Here is a 17,642-nt window from a genome sequence, read left to right as displayed (position 1 = left end):
CCGGGCAGCCGCCTCCAGCCCCAGGTGTGATCCTGGAGACCCGGGATCAAGTCCCATGTCGGGCTCCCTGCATGGAGCCTGCTTCTCCCTCTGCCTGTGTCTCTGCCTGCCTCTCTCTCTCTCTCTCTCTGTGTGTGTGTCTCTCATGAATAAACAAATAAAGATCATTTAAAATAAAATAAAATAAGTATACCTACCATGTGCACATAGCATATATTACATAAATATTAGATACACAAATAAAATCCTATGCTAAGTGCCATTTGTTTCTAATACCATTACTGTCATCGCCTATTTTAATGATTTGTGTTTGAAGGTATTACACAAAGAAGTAGTTTTAAAAATTCCAACACAAAACACACAAAAAACCAGAGAACATTTATCCATTATTCACTATTAATGTTGGCAGACACGGAAATTCAGAATTTCTACCCCCAGGGACACTTGGCTTTTCTCAATAATGTGCTCTCAGTCTGCTCCCTGGCTTTCCTCCTAACACCTGATTACACAATACCTTAGTCACTTACTTTCATATCATTCAACTTTTCAAAGCTAATTATAAAATATGTGGAATCCCACACCTGTGTATCAATAGCCCTGGTGTACTTGGTGATGCTGAAGCACTTTGGCTTTGGGTTACAGTTTACAAACTGAAAGTCTTTCTCATTCTTCCATCTTAGCAACCATTATCTTCACTTTAGAGGTGAGGAAGCAGAGGGTAGAGGGGAGAAGTAATTTACCTGAGTCACAGGTTCAAAGATGGGCTCTACGCCCACAAAACTAGTGAGTCACAGGCTGGTCAAACACAGCTACATATGCCACGTCCAAAGCCCGTGGTGACTCACACATGTATGCAAGCGTGGAGGCAGGGAGGGCAGGTACTTTCTTGCACGTAACATCTCCGTAACCACAACACTGCACTTAACAAAGACTAGCCAATTCCCTACGGTGAAAAGCTACAAACCCAAATTATAGCCAACATGTCAAAAATAACAAGACATGTTGTTTTTTCGGAGCTGGAGAGGTCATCAAAACCGAAGTCACTGTCCAGGGACTGTAAGGCACTTCTCCATGGGCAGAAAGAAGTCATTAGCTTCTCCCTCCCAAGTAAGAACCCCAATCTTCCCCAGATACAAATACAAGTCCTGATGCACAGGGAAGGGTTGGAGCCTTGCTAAGTGCCCTACAACCGTGAAATGTTAAGCTACTTCTGCATCTACCTCAGATCACAGCTGAGGCCTGTATACAGGCAGCATGGAACGGGAAAGAGAGCAGTGGGTAGTCGTGGGTAGTCCAGAGCCAGGAAAGGCACACACGTCGGTACCACACACCGGGGCAACAGGGCACTATGACAGATAGGCAGCGTGTCCCTCGGTCACCAAATGGACCCGAATCCTGCTCCCTGCCCAGCATGAGACAGAGGGAAATGGAACAGAAACAGGCCCTGATCCTGTGGGGGACTACTGCCTGGTAAGGGGGGCGGACTTCGTAAAGCAGGAGAGAAGGGGCTGGACGGAATTAACAAAGAAGAAGTCCTGTGAGTATATTACTAGCTGTGATGTGGTGATGATAATAAGTTAGAATAGCTGCTCCGTGTTCTGGCTGGCCATCCACGACCGGCCTCTGCACATGACATCTCCTCTCATTTTCAGAATAGAGAACACTCAAAAACGTTAACTTATCTAATGCACAATAACAATCAGCATTGCTGGGACCTGAACCCACAGTTAGCTGAGCACAGTTAACTTCCACTCAGAAACATTCATTAAGCACCAGGTATGATCAGGAACTAACCATACACTGAGTCCCCAGTAAAAATCAAGACACGTCCTCTGTCCGTAGAAGTTACACTGCTACACAATTCAAGTCACGATGCTGATCGGAGCCTCTCGCTGAACATGGGCTCCTTCCAGACTCCCAATCAGATATGAAATTCACACCGTGAACACCAATAGTCCTGGTCCTCGTCTTGCTCTATTTCTCAACCTTATTGTTTTTCTTTTCTTTCTTTTTATTTATTTATTTTTTTAAGATTTTCATTTATTTGAGGAAGAGAGAGCATGAGCAGGGTGGGGAGAGGCAGAGGGAGAAGCAGACTGAGCAGGGAGGCCGATGGAAGGCTCGATCCCAGGACCCTGAGCTGAAGGCAGACGCTTAACCGACTAAGCCACCCAGGTGCCCCTCAACCCTCTCTATTGTTGAGGATGGTATAATTTTTTGAAAAGATGCCTAGCACTAGGCTGATACTTGCTATCCTTAACCTTCTCTAATCTCTAGATGCTGAATCTAAATAGCGGTTTAAAAAGGACGGAGGAGAGCATAATTAAATCTTTTTTTTTTTAAGTTTTTTTTTTTTTTTTTCCTTAATAGGTTGAATTTGGAATAGGTCTCTGGACTTCTTATCTTTGCCGGGCTTCAGGATCAAGTCACAATAAGAAAAGTATTTTCACAGCCTAATCATGGAGAGAAACATGATGTCTCCTGAAACCCAACATGTATACCTAATAAAGCTGATTATTCAATAGTTTGGTAATAACAATGAAAAGATCTATCAATGTACTTCCCTCTTAGTTCTTTTCTGAGATCAATATGGTAATAATCTCTCCTTAGCGAAGCATGATCAGTATGAACAAATGTATGAGTTAAAATTAAATACATAAAACTAAATACACAACTTTCTGTAGAACTACATATTCTATTTTCTATATATATGTTTATATACTATAGGTATTCTTCTCAAGATTAAATACATATTTACACACATACACATGCCAGCTATTCATGTGCACACAAAGCAACCATTTCTGAAAATAAGGCACAAATTTTTAGCACTGATTTTTTAAAAGCTACCATTTTTGAAGCACTTCTGTGACAAGTTCAACAATGTTAAAACAATCCTTTAAACCTAAAAATTATAAAGACTCCTCTAGCTACTTTTAGAGCACTGTCCATGTTCCATCTGCTCGTACAGATACTAAAATGGAATTCCTTCTCTCCTCTCCTTAGGGCAACCATCCACCCAGAATTGCTCACCACCCTAGAACTACTGTGGTCTCTCTGGAATCCCTGAGTCCATGGTGTTATCCATTCCCCCTCTTGCCTGTCAGTTCAATCCCAAACGTGCCATTCCTGTGAAGTCTCCTTCCAAACATACCCGTGAGTTACAGCCCCCAGTGCTCCCCCAGCAGCTGGGCCACACTCCTTTCAGGACATTCCCACCTCCATCCAGCTCCTGCAGCATCTAATACAACAGGTATTTAACAAATTCACTTATTCCACAAACATTTAAAGCCTACTATGTGGCAGCCCAGGTGGCTCAGGGGTTTAGCGCTGCCTTCAGCCCAGGGCGTGATCCTGGAGCCCTGGGATTGAGTCCCACATCGGGCTCCCTGCAGGGAGCCTGCTCCCCCCTCTGCCTGTGTCTCTTGCCTCTCTCTCTCTCTCTGTGTCCCTCATGAATAAATAAATAAATCTTTAAAAAAATAATAAAAAAAATAAAGCCTACTATGTGCTGGGAAATCAACAATGAGCAATGACACACTTATCCTCTTGAACTTCAAATGTTAAATATATTAACCACCGCTGACAAAAGATGTCAAATGAGAATTATCCTTAGACATTACATGGTAAAGTATTTAAATGATTTAAAATGTTGAGAAAATTAAAGACAAACATAAAAGAATATAGGAAGAAAATCTGTTTTACAAAGATCTAAAAGTTTGAGATCAAAACACCAGATAGAAAAGAAAGATCTTTTTATACAAATTAGCTTAAACCATCCTCTTCTAGAAAAAGAGGGAGTAAAAGAGAACAACTAACTTGCTTTTCTTTCATCAGAGATGCTTCTGAAAATAAGTATTTGTGTGCAGTATGATTCAGGTTAGATCAGATCTGGTAACAGTATTTCTGCAAATCTCTTTCTGTCACAATTAATCATGTCAACTTATAATAAAAATATACCATATAAGAATGGAGTTTGCTACATACAGGTAAACATCACCGTTACTATTCAAACTTCATATACTGAAAACATCTGGTAGATGAAACACAAGACATACATTCCTAAATATGCACAGATTACATATAAACAACTATTAACATGCCTTTCTGAGGGAGCTGAGAAACTCATTCAGTTGTGCACAGATCACTTAACTCTTCTCACTTAGGAAACAGAGGAAAGATATGCCCCTTGCCTATGAGCAAACCTCTGCTTTCTGGGAGGAGTCCACACCTCTGATCTCCCCATCACCACAAAGAGGAGCTCAGACAAGAACCTAGGGCAAGTGGGCTTCTTGTAGACTCCTTTAATAAACTTCATCCAGAATGTTCACTGACCATTTTCTGCATGCCAAGCACTGTTTTGACTATGTGGCATCAGCAGCAAATAACACAAAGCCCTGCCTCATGGAGCTTATGACCTGCAAGGGGTGATGCCTTTAGAGAGAAAAATAAAGCATCATACATGGTACTGGACAGGGACTTGACTTTCACCGACTTCTTCATTCGCTTCCCAAACCATGAGGCTGGCGTGCTGACCGTGAGCCAGGACAGCCTGTGGACAGTGAGACAGACGGCTAAGTGGAATGAATGCATGAACCACATTTCTCAGGCATGCTGCCCTTTACTCTCTGGGCCCAGGGTCCAGGGTGGTTTAGTGCCTGGCAAAGGTCAGTAACAAAGATCCCATGAAGAACTCAGGAGCTCAGGCCTCTGGTGGTGATGTAAGGATCCTGGCATATCTTTGTAAGCTATACATTTTGAGTGCCTAGGCAAAAGAAAAAATATATACACAAACCAGGGATGCCCACCAATCCTGTACACCTTACAGTCTATTAAGAATCCCAAGGGAAGTAACAGATGAAAATCTTTGGTAAAAGCCCTGTAAAATGCTTTCACATGCCATCATCGTCATCATCTTTACCATTATCATCTGGTCCAATTTATGTTTGATTACATCATTGGGGAACGGCTAATATTCTAGAAATTAACTTCTACCAAAAAGATTAAGTTACCACATGGAACCTTACATGAAAACACTTCCTGCAAGAAGCAGAGCAAGAGTTTGGATGGAAATGGTACTGGCAACAAAGCAAGTGACCAAACAGAAAACAAACCCCTACAATCTCCACACAAACTGGCCATCGGGGGAGGCAACCCCAGCTGTGACCCATTCCCCTCATTCACACCTCCTAACTTGCTCTCCTGGCGGGCATGCTCTCCTCCAACCCAGCACACAGCTGGCAAACTCTTACTCATCCTTCCAGGTCCAACGTAAAAAGCACCACCTCTGTGATTTTTCTCATCCCATCCAGGCTAATTTGGGGTTTCCTTGTCGGCATTCATTCATTCAGTGTCTCTTACTGAATACCTACTATGTGTCTGTCCCTGTTGGAGGTGTTGGAGCCACAGCAATGAGGAGACACGCTGTCCACGTGCACTTTCTATGCCAACACAGAGGGAAAGACGACAAATGGGTGACAAGTCAGGTGGGAAAGGGGTGCTCAAAAAAAAGGAGACCTGAGCAAGGAGGATAACCGAGTGGGGGAGAAGGCACTGTCCGTGCAGCATTCCCCACAGTGTAGACAGTTCTACAGCCCACGAGCCCACAGCCCTCTGCCAACACTAATTGTGAAAAAGTAACACAAGAGCGGCAGCTACCACCTACCAGGCAAGGAGAGCTTCCCAGGTCAGCAGGTTTCTTTGTCACCATCACCCGCAGAGCTATATGCCACGTTATACCCCAGCGGAGGACATCCAGGAAGTGAGGGCTGACAGTACTGGCCCAGGACACACAGTCAGCAAGCAGGAGCGACAAGGCAGGTCTGAATGGAAGCAATCTGACCCCAGAGGCCTCATTCTTAGTCACAATCCAGTACCGTCTTCCCAAATACTGGACACGCGAAGTCATCTTACATCAAAACAAATGGCAAATGTGCATTTGTGCTCTACTACACACCTAGAAATGGCTTGTCCTGGCCCCCGAACACACAGTCTAACAGCCCTGGACAGGGAGCGAGAACGAGCAGGACACACACGCCAAGCTCTCCTGCGAGAGACAGCAGGAATCCCGGCACCTGAACATCATACCTTTCCAGCACAGCGCATTCATGAAATCATTTAAATTCAGAGCATGAATCTGCTTCATAGACTGCATACTATTTAGTTTCAAAAATGAATTCGCTTCCAAGATTCTCAAGCACAGAAAGCGCCCTCCACCCCGCCGCACAGCCGCGATGGCAGTGCTTCCCCCGGCGGCCCACAGTGCGACGGCGGCTGCAGGCCAGAGGGCAGAGGAGGCCGTGCAAGTGCACTGGGGCAGCTGACTGCCTTTACCTGCCACGGTCCCTCACACTTCGGGGCCGCTGCCGCACAGCGATGCAACTATAGTAACGACCGGTTTGAGAAGACGTTTTCCAACAGGTCTGACCATCGTGCCACATGTTTAAAAGAGGGAAAAGGGTCCATAAGATATGATCAGCAACTTTCAAACATAAGCCAGGTGAGAAGAGGACTGGATTAGAACGCTGTCCTTGCCTTCAAGGAGCTTATCCTACACACATAGGAAGGAAATCCCAGTCCACTGGGAAAGACTAGCAGAGGGAGGCAGGAAGGGACAGCCAGAGAACCCAAGCCAGAGGTAAGAGTGGGGGGCAAACAGGTTTCCCCTCGGTGGGAACACCTCAGCTGAATCCCTAAGAATAGAAATGAGTTGATAATAAGCAACTCTCTTTTATGAAAAGAGAAAAGGGCATTTCTGTTAAATAAAACACAGCACACAAGAAGGCCTTCAAAAGAGCATGTGGCTTTCATGAATCAGACAAGAAATCCAGTGCACTAGCAACCTCAGGACCCAAGAGTGGAGGACAGATCAGAAAGGAGACTGGAGACCAAAGTGAGGGTCAATACCACCCTGAGAAATTAAGATTTTTTTCTTTATGAATTTTTTTATTGGAGTTCGATTTGCCAACATATAGCATATCACCCAGTGCCCATCCCGTCAAGTGCCCCCCTCAGTGCCCGTCACCCAGTAACCCCAACCCCCCACCCACCTCCCTTTCCACCAGCCCTTGTTCATTTCCCAGAGTTAAGAGTCTCTCATGTTCTGTCTCCCTCACTGATATTTTCACTCATTTTCTCTCCTTTCCCCTTTATTCCCTTTCACTATTTTTTATATTCCCCAAATGAATGAGACCATATAATTTTTGTCCTTTCCCGACTGACTTATTTCACTCGTCATAATACCCTCAGTTCCATCCACGTCAAAGCAAATAGTGGGCATTTGTCGTTTCTAATGGCTGAGGAATATTCCACTGTATACATAGACCACATCTTCTGCAGTGAAAAGCCGAAACACCTACACCCCAATGTTTACAGCAGCAATGTCCACAATAGCCAAACTGTGGAAGGAGCCTCGGTGTCCATCAAAAGATGAATGGATAAAGAAGAAATTAAGATTTTATCTGAAGATATGAAGTACCAGTGAAAACGTTTAAACAAAGGAATGACTGTTTAAAAAGATTTGCATTTTTCACTGCTTCCTTTTAAGATGCAAATCTTAATAGGAGAACACCACTAGTGTTAAGGAAGCAGATTCAGGCTATCACAGTAATCTAGGCAACAACAGAAACGGACAAGGCAATAGGACAGACAATTCCAAATTATAATTCCCAAAACTGGAAATGCTCACTGGTGAAGAATCAGCTAAGTATAGGGAGTACCTAGCCATGAAAAAAAGCGTTTCCAACTCTGCAACGACCTAAGAAAATGATTACGGTAGAACACCAAACTAAAGACTAAAATCTAAAATTCCAAATGGAGAAGGAAGCTATCTAAAATATTGACAATGACTAAATGACTACTTTCACGGAGTGCAACTATTTTTTTTTAAAGATTTTATTTATTTATTCATGACAGACACACAGAGAGAGAGGCAGAGACACAGGCAGAGGGAGAAGCAGGCTCCACGCAGGGAGTCTGATGAGGAACTCGATCCCAGGACCGATCCCAGGACCCCGGGATCATGACCTGAGTCAAAGGCAGATGCTCCACCCCTGAGCCACCTGGGCATCCCACAGAGGGCAACTTTTAAAGAAAATTTTTATACTTTCTACTATTTCTTTCCAAAATAAGCAATCATTTATCAGATGCGTAAAGAGGACTTTCGATTCACAAGGCACATGTGTGGGAGCTAGTTATGCATGCAGTGGTCTGTAAAACACACATGATCCCTGGCAACATGAAACTTATAGTCCAGTACAGACCCTATTTATTAACATAAAATTATTCAATTTTAAATTTAAATGCAAAAGCAGAGGAAGAAAGGAGTGTCCTGAACTCATTTATCAGTTTTAATAGACTTTTGGTAAATTGCTTATCATCTTCTATAAAAGATAATGTAATCTATAAAATGTAGTTAATCATACTTCTTCCTTTCCAATCTGGATGCCAATGCCTTTTATTTCATTTCTTGCCTAGCTACCCTGGCTAGCATCTCCAGAATAATGGTTGAATAGTAGGAGTGAAAGCAGACAGCTTTGCTTCTTCCTTAGTATTAAGGGAAAAGCCTTTCACAATTATCATATCACCTGAGGGTTTTTCATACATGTCCTTTATTATCAGATTTGGAAGTTCCCTTCTATTCCTAGTTTGCTTTTATCATGAAAAGGTTAGAATTTATCAAATGCTTTTCCTGAGTCTATTAAGATGATTTTGTGGGGTTTTTTTGTCCTGTATCCCATTGATGGTATATTAACTGATTTTTCAATGCTAAACCAACCTTGCATTCCTAGGAGAAATCCTATCTGATTAGGGTATATTATGCTTTTTATATGTTGCTGGATTTGGTTTGCTGGTATTTTAAGGATTTTTATGTCGATATTCATAACAGATACTGGCTTGAGTTTTCTTGTGATGTTTTTGTCTGATTTTGGAATAAAGGTAATACTGGTCTCAGAATGAATTGGAAAGTATTTTTTTGGAAGAGTTTGTCAGGAATTTGTATGAATTATCTTTTAAATGTTTAGTAGGATTTGCCAGTAAAGCCATCTGGACCTGGGCTTTTTTCAGTGAGTAACTTTTATTTTCTAATTCATTTCTTCACCATTCTATTAATATTTTCTACTTCTTCTTGAGTCAGTGTTGGTGGTTCAGGTGCTTCTAGGAATTTGCCCATTTCAGCCAAGTCCTCTAACTCATGGATATACAGTTGCTAACGGTGTGTCCTTACAATCCCTATGGTTTCTGTGAATTCAGTAGAATGACCCCTTTTTCATTCCTGATTTTAGTCATTTGAATCTCCTCCCTCTTCTTCTAGTCAATGTAGCTAAAGTTAGATTTTGGTGAACTTTTCAGGAAATCATCTTCTGGTTTGTGGATTTTCTCTATTATTTATTTTCTTTTTGATAATTTCCATTCCAGTGTGTATTATTAGCAGACATCTATAGAACACGTTCCCTTGACAGTAGCAGAAACTAGATTTTTCTTAAGCCACATGGAACATCTCAAGTACAAATCAATCTGCATTATTTCCTTCATCCTACTTATTTTTTTCAAAAATTTTAAAAGACATTATTTGAGAGAATAAGCATGTGAGAGAGAGAGAGTGAGAAAAGCATATGTACATGAACAGAGGAAGGGCAAAGGGAGAAGTAGACTCCCCATTGAATAGGGAGCCTGACCCAGGGCTCGATCACAGGATTCTAGGATCATGACCTGAGCTGAGCCACTCAGACACCCCTATTCTCTTTATTTTAGATGTAATTTGCTTCTTTCCACAGAGTGTTAAGATGAAGGTTAGGAAACTTATTTGAGATTTATCTTCATTTGAATATAGGTATTTACAGCTATAAGTTTGCCTCTAAGTGCTGCTTTAACTGTACCCCATAAATTCTGCTATGTTGTATCTTCCTTCATCTCAAAGTATTTTCTAATTCTTTTTGTGATTTCTTGTGTGGCTCATCAGTTACAGGGTGTCTACTAATTTCCACATATTTGTGAATTCTCCAAATTTCTTTCTGTTATTTCTACTCTCATTAGAAAAAGGAAAGCATCCTTTGCATAATTTCAATCCTTTAGAATTAACTGAGGCTTGCTTTATGGACCTGCATATGATCTGTCCTGGAGAATGTTCCATCTGACTTAAGAAAATTGTTTCTGCTGTTGTCAAGGGAACGTGTTCTACAGGTGTCTGCTAAGTCCAGTCAGCCTATAATGCTGTCTAGGTCTTTCCTTACTGATCTTTTATCTAGTTGTATCCATTACTGAACAAGTGTACTGAAGTCTCCAGCTATTATTGTTAAGGAAGTCATAATTATTTAAAAACATTCTATTAGCTTCCTATTGTCACTGTAACAAATTATCAGAAATTTATTGGCTTGAAACATGAACACATTAGCATATAATTCTGAAACTTAAAAGTCTAAAATGGGTCTGTAAGGAAGCACGTCTTATAGAGGCTCCAAGGGAGAGTTCTGTCCCACTGTCTTCTAGAGGCTGCCAGCATTCCATGGCTTGTGGCCACATCACTATGATCGCTGCTTCCCCTGCCACGTGCCTCCTCTTGGACTCTGAGTCCTCCTCCACATCTGTCTTATAAGGACCAGTGAGATTCACTGGGGCCCACTGAGAACATCCATAATAATCTCTCTACCTCAAGATCCTTAATAATATTTGCAACGTCCCTTTTGCCACACAAGGAAGCATTCGCAAGTTCTGGGGCTTAGGATGTACACATATTTGGAGAACACTGTTCAGCTCAACAGAAACATTAATTGAAACAAATTGCTAAATCAAGTCCTAGTGTGCTCCATGTCCCTGAGCTCACCAGGGTCAGTATAAACCAAGCACCTCTTAGCCCCACCTTTGAATATATAATCTTGTGTTCTTTGGGCATTCTTTAACAGTTTAATTACTACATCAGTTATGTTTAGTTTCTTTTCTCCATATTTTCCTCATATTTTATGGAATTATTTCAAGTGATCATGCTGAATATGCAGGAATGAAGCAAAAATCTGTCAATAACATACACCTTTTACGGCAAAGCAAAAAGAGCACATGTCTTGAGTCAAAACAGAGTTTGGTTCCAATCCTGCCCTTCACCTTTGTCAGGCCCAGTTTTGTTATAAAATGGGGGCGTTAATATCTATCTGTAAAAGGCTGTTGCAGAGATTATAAATAAAGTGATGCATGAAACAACATGGAAAACAGATGGGAAGCAGTGACTAAGGAGGAGCTTAATAAACACTCGCTAAGGCTGGAATGGTCCATAAGATAAGTAGTAGAAGGGTAGAGGGGAGGGAAGAGAAGTTGTCAAGTCAGTCAATTAACTACCTGGTCATTCCAACACATGACCCAAACAATCTTTGACAAATACCCTGACAGGTACTCTGAATATTACCCAGTAACAACTTCAGTATGATGATGGGCTCCGTAAGACTCTTATATCTTAATCCACTGTAACTGGGAAGCAGACTGACAAAATCCAAAGCACTCAGTTACAAGCTAGCCAAGTACTTTTTCTCCCTGTAAAGTGGAATTTATGTCTTTTATCTCAGAGACTTGTACTAAGAATTGAGGAAAAATATTGTCTGTCAATCTGCTGGCACATAGCAAGAACTCAATAAATAACAGCTCATTATTATTAACAATTATGTGACACCGACAAGTTACTTAATAACTCCAGAACCCCTGATGTATAATTCGAGATACTATCCTAACACATGAAAATCCCCAAAACTAGGCTGTAGATGTACTTGGTACCTGGTAAACATGAGTGTTCTGCGATCTCCTTTAATCCCTCCGTGGCAGAAAGAAACATCTCCCTCAAAGACACCCACACATCCTCACCTCCAGAACCTGCGAATGTTAACTTGCACGGTAATGGTAAACTACATAGTCACAGATAGAACTAAGGTTGTTAATCATCAAATCGTAAAATAGGAAGATTATTCTGGATTGTCCAGGTAAACCCAAGCTAACTACAAGGAATCTCACAAACAGATGAGACAAGCAGGAGAGAAAGGCCTACAGGGGATGGCAGCATGGAAAGGACCCAGCCTGACGCTACTGGCTTCGGGGTGAGAGGAAGGGGCCAGGGGCCCAGGGCTGTGGGCAGCCTCCTGCAGGAGGAAAGGTTAGGGAACCATTTCTCCCCTGGAGTCTCCAGAAAGGGGCGCAGCCCTACTGACTGACAGCCTGACTTCAGCCCAGTGAGAACTATTCCAGACCCCTGCCTTTCAGAAGCGTAAGATAATAAAGCCACTGAATTCCTGCCAACTGTTATAGTAGCCCTAGAACACAGATAGCCTCTCTCCCTCCCAGATTTTCAGTTTTATTGTAAATAAGTCACAAACAACATCTGAATCCGAAAACTGAAAAAGGAAAAAGCAAACGGTTTTTGTTTTCTCTACACAGATGAACCTCATCTTAAATCTCTTAGGAAAATCACTTCTTTCTGAACTATACTGATGCGCGATCTAAACAGTGCTTGATTCGTGGACTTTGCCATAAAGAACTTAAGAGATTAATCAATATAAATGGATTCATTACAATTTCAGAACAATGGTGTTAATAAAATAATTAAGATATAACCCATTTGCCTAGAAGTATGGTGTTAAAGAAGCAGCCAACTCAAGAGAAGCCTTTATTATTCAAAACTAAGCAAGACATGGTACATATTTCCCTCGGGCATACTGGCTTCAAGTATACCATATGTTAAGTTTCAAGGCAAGTTTATGGTTTGAAACCTATTTTGCATGTTGTGGTTTTGTTTAATCAGAAGAAATACTGCTTCTCTTAGATGTACTAACAGCGGAGGCCAATATTCTTTCACTCCAAACAAGGACCCCCAAATCAAGGTACTTAGAAAAGCTTATTATTGATATTTTTCAAACCAATAGCAAAACCATTCTGGAAAAGGGCTTTCAAAGGTCACTAAGTGGAAAGTGACAACCTGAGACTGTAAATTAGGACCTGGTGCTTCATGAATTCCTAGTATGTTCTGCAGACAAAAGAGCTAATATGCAAAGAGTCAGTGACACACCCAAATCTCTGGAGGACGCCAAGGATCCTCGCTGTCCCCCCCAAAACTATAATGTCACCACCAGTGAAAAAGACTGTCCCATGAACTCCTCTGGGCCTCCACAGTGGCCCAAGCACTAGGAGGTGACACCTCCAGGACAGGTAGAGAATAAGAAAATACCATTGGATGAGAGGACCTTAAAAGGCTTTTCTCCTAGAATTTGCCTTTTTTGCCCATTTTTACCACCTGCCTATTGCACTAAGAAAACCACACAGCTCTACTCATCGGGATGAGGCCCCTGCCAACCCATTCTGAAGACCAAACAAGAACTAGGGTCCAACCTAAGGGGCGGTAGCATGAAGCAGATGACGAGTCTGCTCCTCCCTAAGCCCTAAGGAAAGGAGGAGCAGCAAGTTCCTGTGTCACAGGTCTGTGGCCCCGGTTCTCTAACAGTGAGGGGGTCTCCCCCTGCTGCACACATATATCCCCAGGGAACCTGTGAGCCACAGCTCTCCCAGACGCAGCAGGATTCATCTTCTGGATGGACTGCAGACCCACCCTTACTGCGGATTGTACCAACACTAAGCAAACATACACAAAGAAAGCAGCCATTTCAGCATGTGTTTGGTGGTGAGAATTAAAAGCCACAAAGCATTTCACTTAAATTTAAGCTCTACTGGGAAAGCGTGAACCTGGACCTTCCAGTCAATCTGGAAGACGTGTGGTTGAGAACAAGAGAGCAAGGAGGAGCCAGGGAGCTCTGCGCACAAACAAGCCTGGGCTAACCTGACGGGTCCACCAACCACTTCAAACTATTACCAGTTCAGGGTTCAAGAATACGCAGATCCTGTTTTGCTTAAGCGTTACTCACAGTGACAAACTTTTTAAGATTCCTACTTGAAAAGAAATGCATGACATGCACACACAAAAAGCTTTTAGAGCACACAGCTTCATGTGTAATTTATCCTTATGGACTCACACCCGCTTTACGAAGTCAGAAAAGGAAACACTGGACGGGCTCTTCTCCTTTGCCCAGGACTCCAGGGTCCATGCGGCCACAAGGTCTCTTTGTCCTTTTCTCCTTTGAATCTGCACTGTCCCCGAGGAATCTCCTCCTCCACCGTGGCTCCAAATACACGCCGATGCAGCCCTAGCGCAATCAGACGTCTAGGAATATCACGTATAATTCTGAACTCACGTACTTCAAACACTTTTCAACCTGTATTGTTCAACATCCCAAATGATATTTCCGAAACACGTAGTTGACTGACCATGTCCTTCCCCTGCCTTCTATCTGTCAACTGTGCTCCAAATTTTAAAGTACATTCATACTCCCGGCTGTTTACAGGCCCTGCACATTCTAGTCCCTGCCTATGGCCCAACCCCACTTCTCAATACATCCCTGCTTCCACTTTATACTCCAGACAAGCTAATAGAAGGCGCTTTCACGTGTACGGTTCATTCAACAACAACTGAGCGCCTACTGTGTGTGAGGCACTATTCTGAGCACTGGAGATCCGACAGCCTGGAGCATCTGTCTGTTCTATAGCATCTTAAGGGAGGTCAGTCACTAAATCCTCACAATAAGTTTGGGAGGTCGGCAGTACTGCGCCTCCTTGAACGTACAAGGAGCTGGGTTTAGAGAGGTGAAGGTATATGTCCAGTAATTCTTAAAAGACAAAGCCTGAGTCCCAGACTCAAGGCTCTTGCCTATACTACCAGGGTGCACACACCCGCCACAATGGCCTGAGAAATGGGGAGTCTCTCAAAATCAGTAGCTGGAAACTCAAATAAAATGAAAACACTGTTTTTCCATGTTTCTTCCATCCACCCTGAGATCATGAATTCATTGCCATAACGCATAGAAGAAGAATATGAGACTAACTGACTCTTCATTCTACAAACATTACTGAGAGAACCCACGATCACCCAGGCACCGTGCTGGGCACCAGGGAAGGAATCAAAGACAATGAGTCTCATTTCCCGCCTAAAGGAACTTGGATTCTCATGGGAGAAATAACTCCCAACAAATCATTGTCATATAGAGTGCCATAAATGCAAGGTTGGCTGCAAAGAGGAGGGAGGGCTCTCCAGCAGGTGCTGGGGACACACCAGGGGAAGAGAACAGGAGCCCACTCCAAGCACCCCACATGCCTAGTAAGAGGTCCTGCGCCCACATAGATGCCCACAGTCAATGCTGAGGAAACAGACTCCGAGAAGTCAACTGACTCATGTCACAGGTATGTCACCCTTTGCAGCCCAGGATGTCTCTCCTGCTCCCCCAGGCCCAGGTCAGTCCCTCTTCCCTCCCCAAGTCAGGATAACATACCACTCCCAGGCAGTGCCACAGGACCCTGCACTTGTCTTTGCTGCAGCACTTACCATCTGCAGTATAAATAAATGTCTTTGAATTTGACCGCTTCTCCACTGAGCTGAAACAATTCCTTCAGCAGGAAAAGAGCACGATCCAGCCCTGTGTCTCATCACTTAGCCCCACTGAGGAGCACGATCCTTTCAGGGTTAAGAGCTGATCACCCTCCAGTCCAGGAGGAAAGGCAGCGGAGAAACACAGAGGCTGCCAGTTCTCTCCCAAAGCGTCTCTGAAAATTGAGATTTCCCAAAAGAGTAAAAGTCTGAAGTCTCATTAGCAGAGTTTGCTGCTCCTGTGACATCTCATCGACTGTCCAAGCCCAAACCCTATTTTCTGCTATGACTACTGGAAGTGACGTGGCGCTCTAACAAAGATTGGGGAAGAACTGACATGCAGCCTTCTAACTGCTTCCAGAGGTGGGTGTCGAGGCTGTCCCTGGTAGTGCGGGGAGGTCACAAGATGCCAGCACTTTACAGAGTTTCTCATAATCATTTTACAGATAGAGAAACTGAGGCTCACAGAGCTTATTATCACCAAGAGTAAAACCCCCTAGGGATCCCTGGGTGGCGCAGCGGTTTGGCGCCTGCCTTTGGCCCAGGGCGCGATCCTGGAGACCCGGGATCGAATCCCACGTCAGGCTCCCGGTGCATGGAGCCTGCTTCTCCCTCTGCCTATGTCTCTGCCTCTCTCTTTCTCTCTCTCTCTCTGTGACTATCATAAATAAATAAAAATTAAAAAAAAAAAAAACTAAACAAATCTTTAAAAAAAAAAAAGAGTAAAACCCCTAGTTACCATTGATAAGCAAAACCCTGGCAGGTCAAAGGAAACTGAAAGAAAGTACAATATAGAATACAGGCAATTGACTGTTAAGACACATGACTTTTTTCTTGTCCCTGTGGTCTTCTAAGTCCTTGTAGACCAAACAGCTGCAGGGCAGGGAGCTTGGGTTTCCATCTGTTCTGAGCTGATGGTACACTTCATGATGGGCAACGTGTCCACAGACAGTGCTTTCCTCCTGTGTGTCTGAATGCGTGAGAGACACACAGACACCGAGGTTATAGCTTCCTCACGACAGTACTTCCCCTACGTAAAAACAACAAAACAGTAAAAAGCAATAAAGCTCATTAACCAAATCAAAATCTTAGAAGGCAGCTCAGGACATGGGAGACAAGAGCCAGGTGGGGGCAGGAGACCCGCGCAGCTTCCCTTTTCCCACCAGACCAGGACTTTCCACAGAACCATGAGGTGTCTGGGATGCAGAAGGTTAAAGCCATATTTCTGAAGTCTTGAGAAAGGACTGAGGGCAACCTCATGCTTTTCTGACAAGCAGCTTGCCAAAAAACAGAACAACTGCTTACCAACACGCTGACAATTGACTTTTGAATTTGGGGAATTAAGAAAAAAAATGTAAGCAATAACTAAAAGTCTGATTTATTTTAGAGTCTTCAGAGACACTCTAAATTGATTTAATTTGCATCTTTATGCTCACGCTATTGCTATCTGCAATACTCGGGTGCTGCACATTACCTGGATTGCTGTCAGTGTGCATTGACAACAGGCAGCCCTTCCTAATGACACGCTTTTCCCTGAGAATAGGTTCACTCCCTCATAAAATCCATTCGTCACTGCCATAATGAAGTCCCTCTTTTGAATAAATTAGAGCAATAAATTACATAAAGAAAATTGTGAAGAAACAAACCTATTTTGAGACAATGAAAGGAGTATAATTTTGAGGTTTCTCACCCAATCGACTGGTGCTGAGTTCTGCTTTCAGGGAAGACTACACGGAACAGGGGCTACGCTAAACCAGAGCACAGGCCCCGCGTGACGCCTGCACATTACGGCTCTGTCTTGAGCTACGTCTACATTAAGAAAAAGGTAACCATTTTACAACAGTGAGATAAGCACCCTCGAGACGTTTATGAAATTATTTTTCCACTACTTTGCATCTTGTGCATATTATGCTTTTAAAAGACTCACATCTTGCAAATTAGGTCCTCAACACATCGACAAGGCGTAAGAAACGGATATCCAAAAGATCCACATAAAAGGAATGAGTGGTCTGCAACAGAAACAACTAACAATTATCATTAATCCACTCATCCAAAGGGGACAACTCTGTGCCCTCATGTGGATGGCATCGGAAAACAGAGACAAGGCCTGGTCCCTGCCCCCTGGTAGCTGACAGCAGGGAAGGGCAAGCAGACTAGGTGCTCTAGTTTCTCTAACTGAAGTGTTGTCAGGACACAACCA

General features: G+C 43.1%; 1 protein-coding gene across 5 annotated transcripts in view; it reads right to left on the bottom strand.

Annotated features, from left to right (window-relative positions):
- The window catches only part of KHDRBS3 (KH RNA binding domain containing, signal transduction associated 3), a 181,688-nt gene that overhangs the window by 152,218 nt on the left and 11,828 nt on the right, over positions 1-17,642 (bottom strand). The window contains exon 1 of one of the 5 annotated variants that reach the window (XM_055314241.1): positions 4,463-4,483. The exons of the other annotated variants lie outside the window; for them this stretch is intronic. The gene's annotated coding sequence lies outside the window, so the exon portion shown is untranslated. Of the gene's footprint in view, positions 1-4,462; positions 4,484-17,642 lie in introns of those variants that run through there. 5 annotated transcript variants of the gene reach the window in all.

The sequence above is a fragment of the Nyctereutes procyonoides genome, unplaced genomic scaffold (assembly GCF_905146905.1).
Source record: "Nyctereutes procyonoides isolate TBG_1078 unplaced genomic scaffold, NYPRO_anot_genome, whole genome shotgun sequence".
In the NCBI taxonomy this organism is placed as follows: Eukaryota; Metazoa; Chordata; class Mammalia; order Carnivora; family Canidae; genus Nyctereutes; species Nyctereutes procyonoides.
Note: the sequence above shows the minus strand (reverse complement) of the source record. Positions and strands in the feature narration are given on the sequence as shown.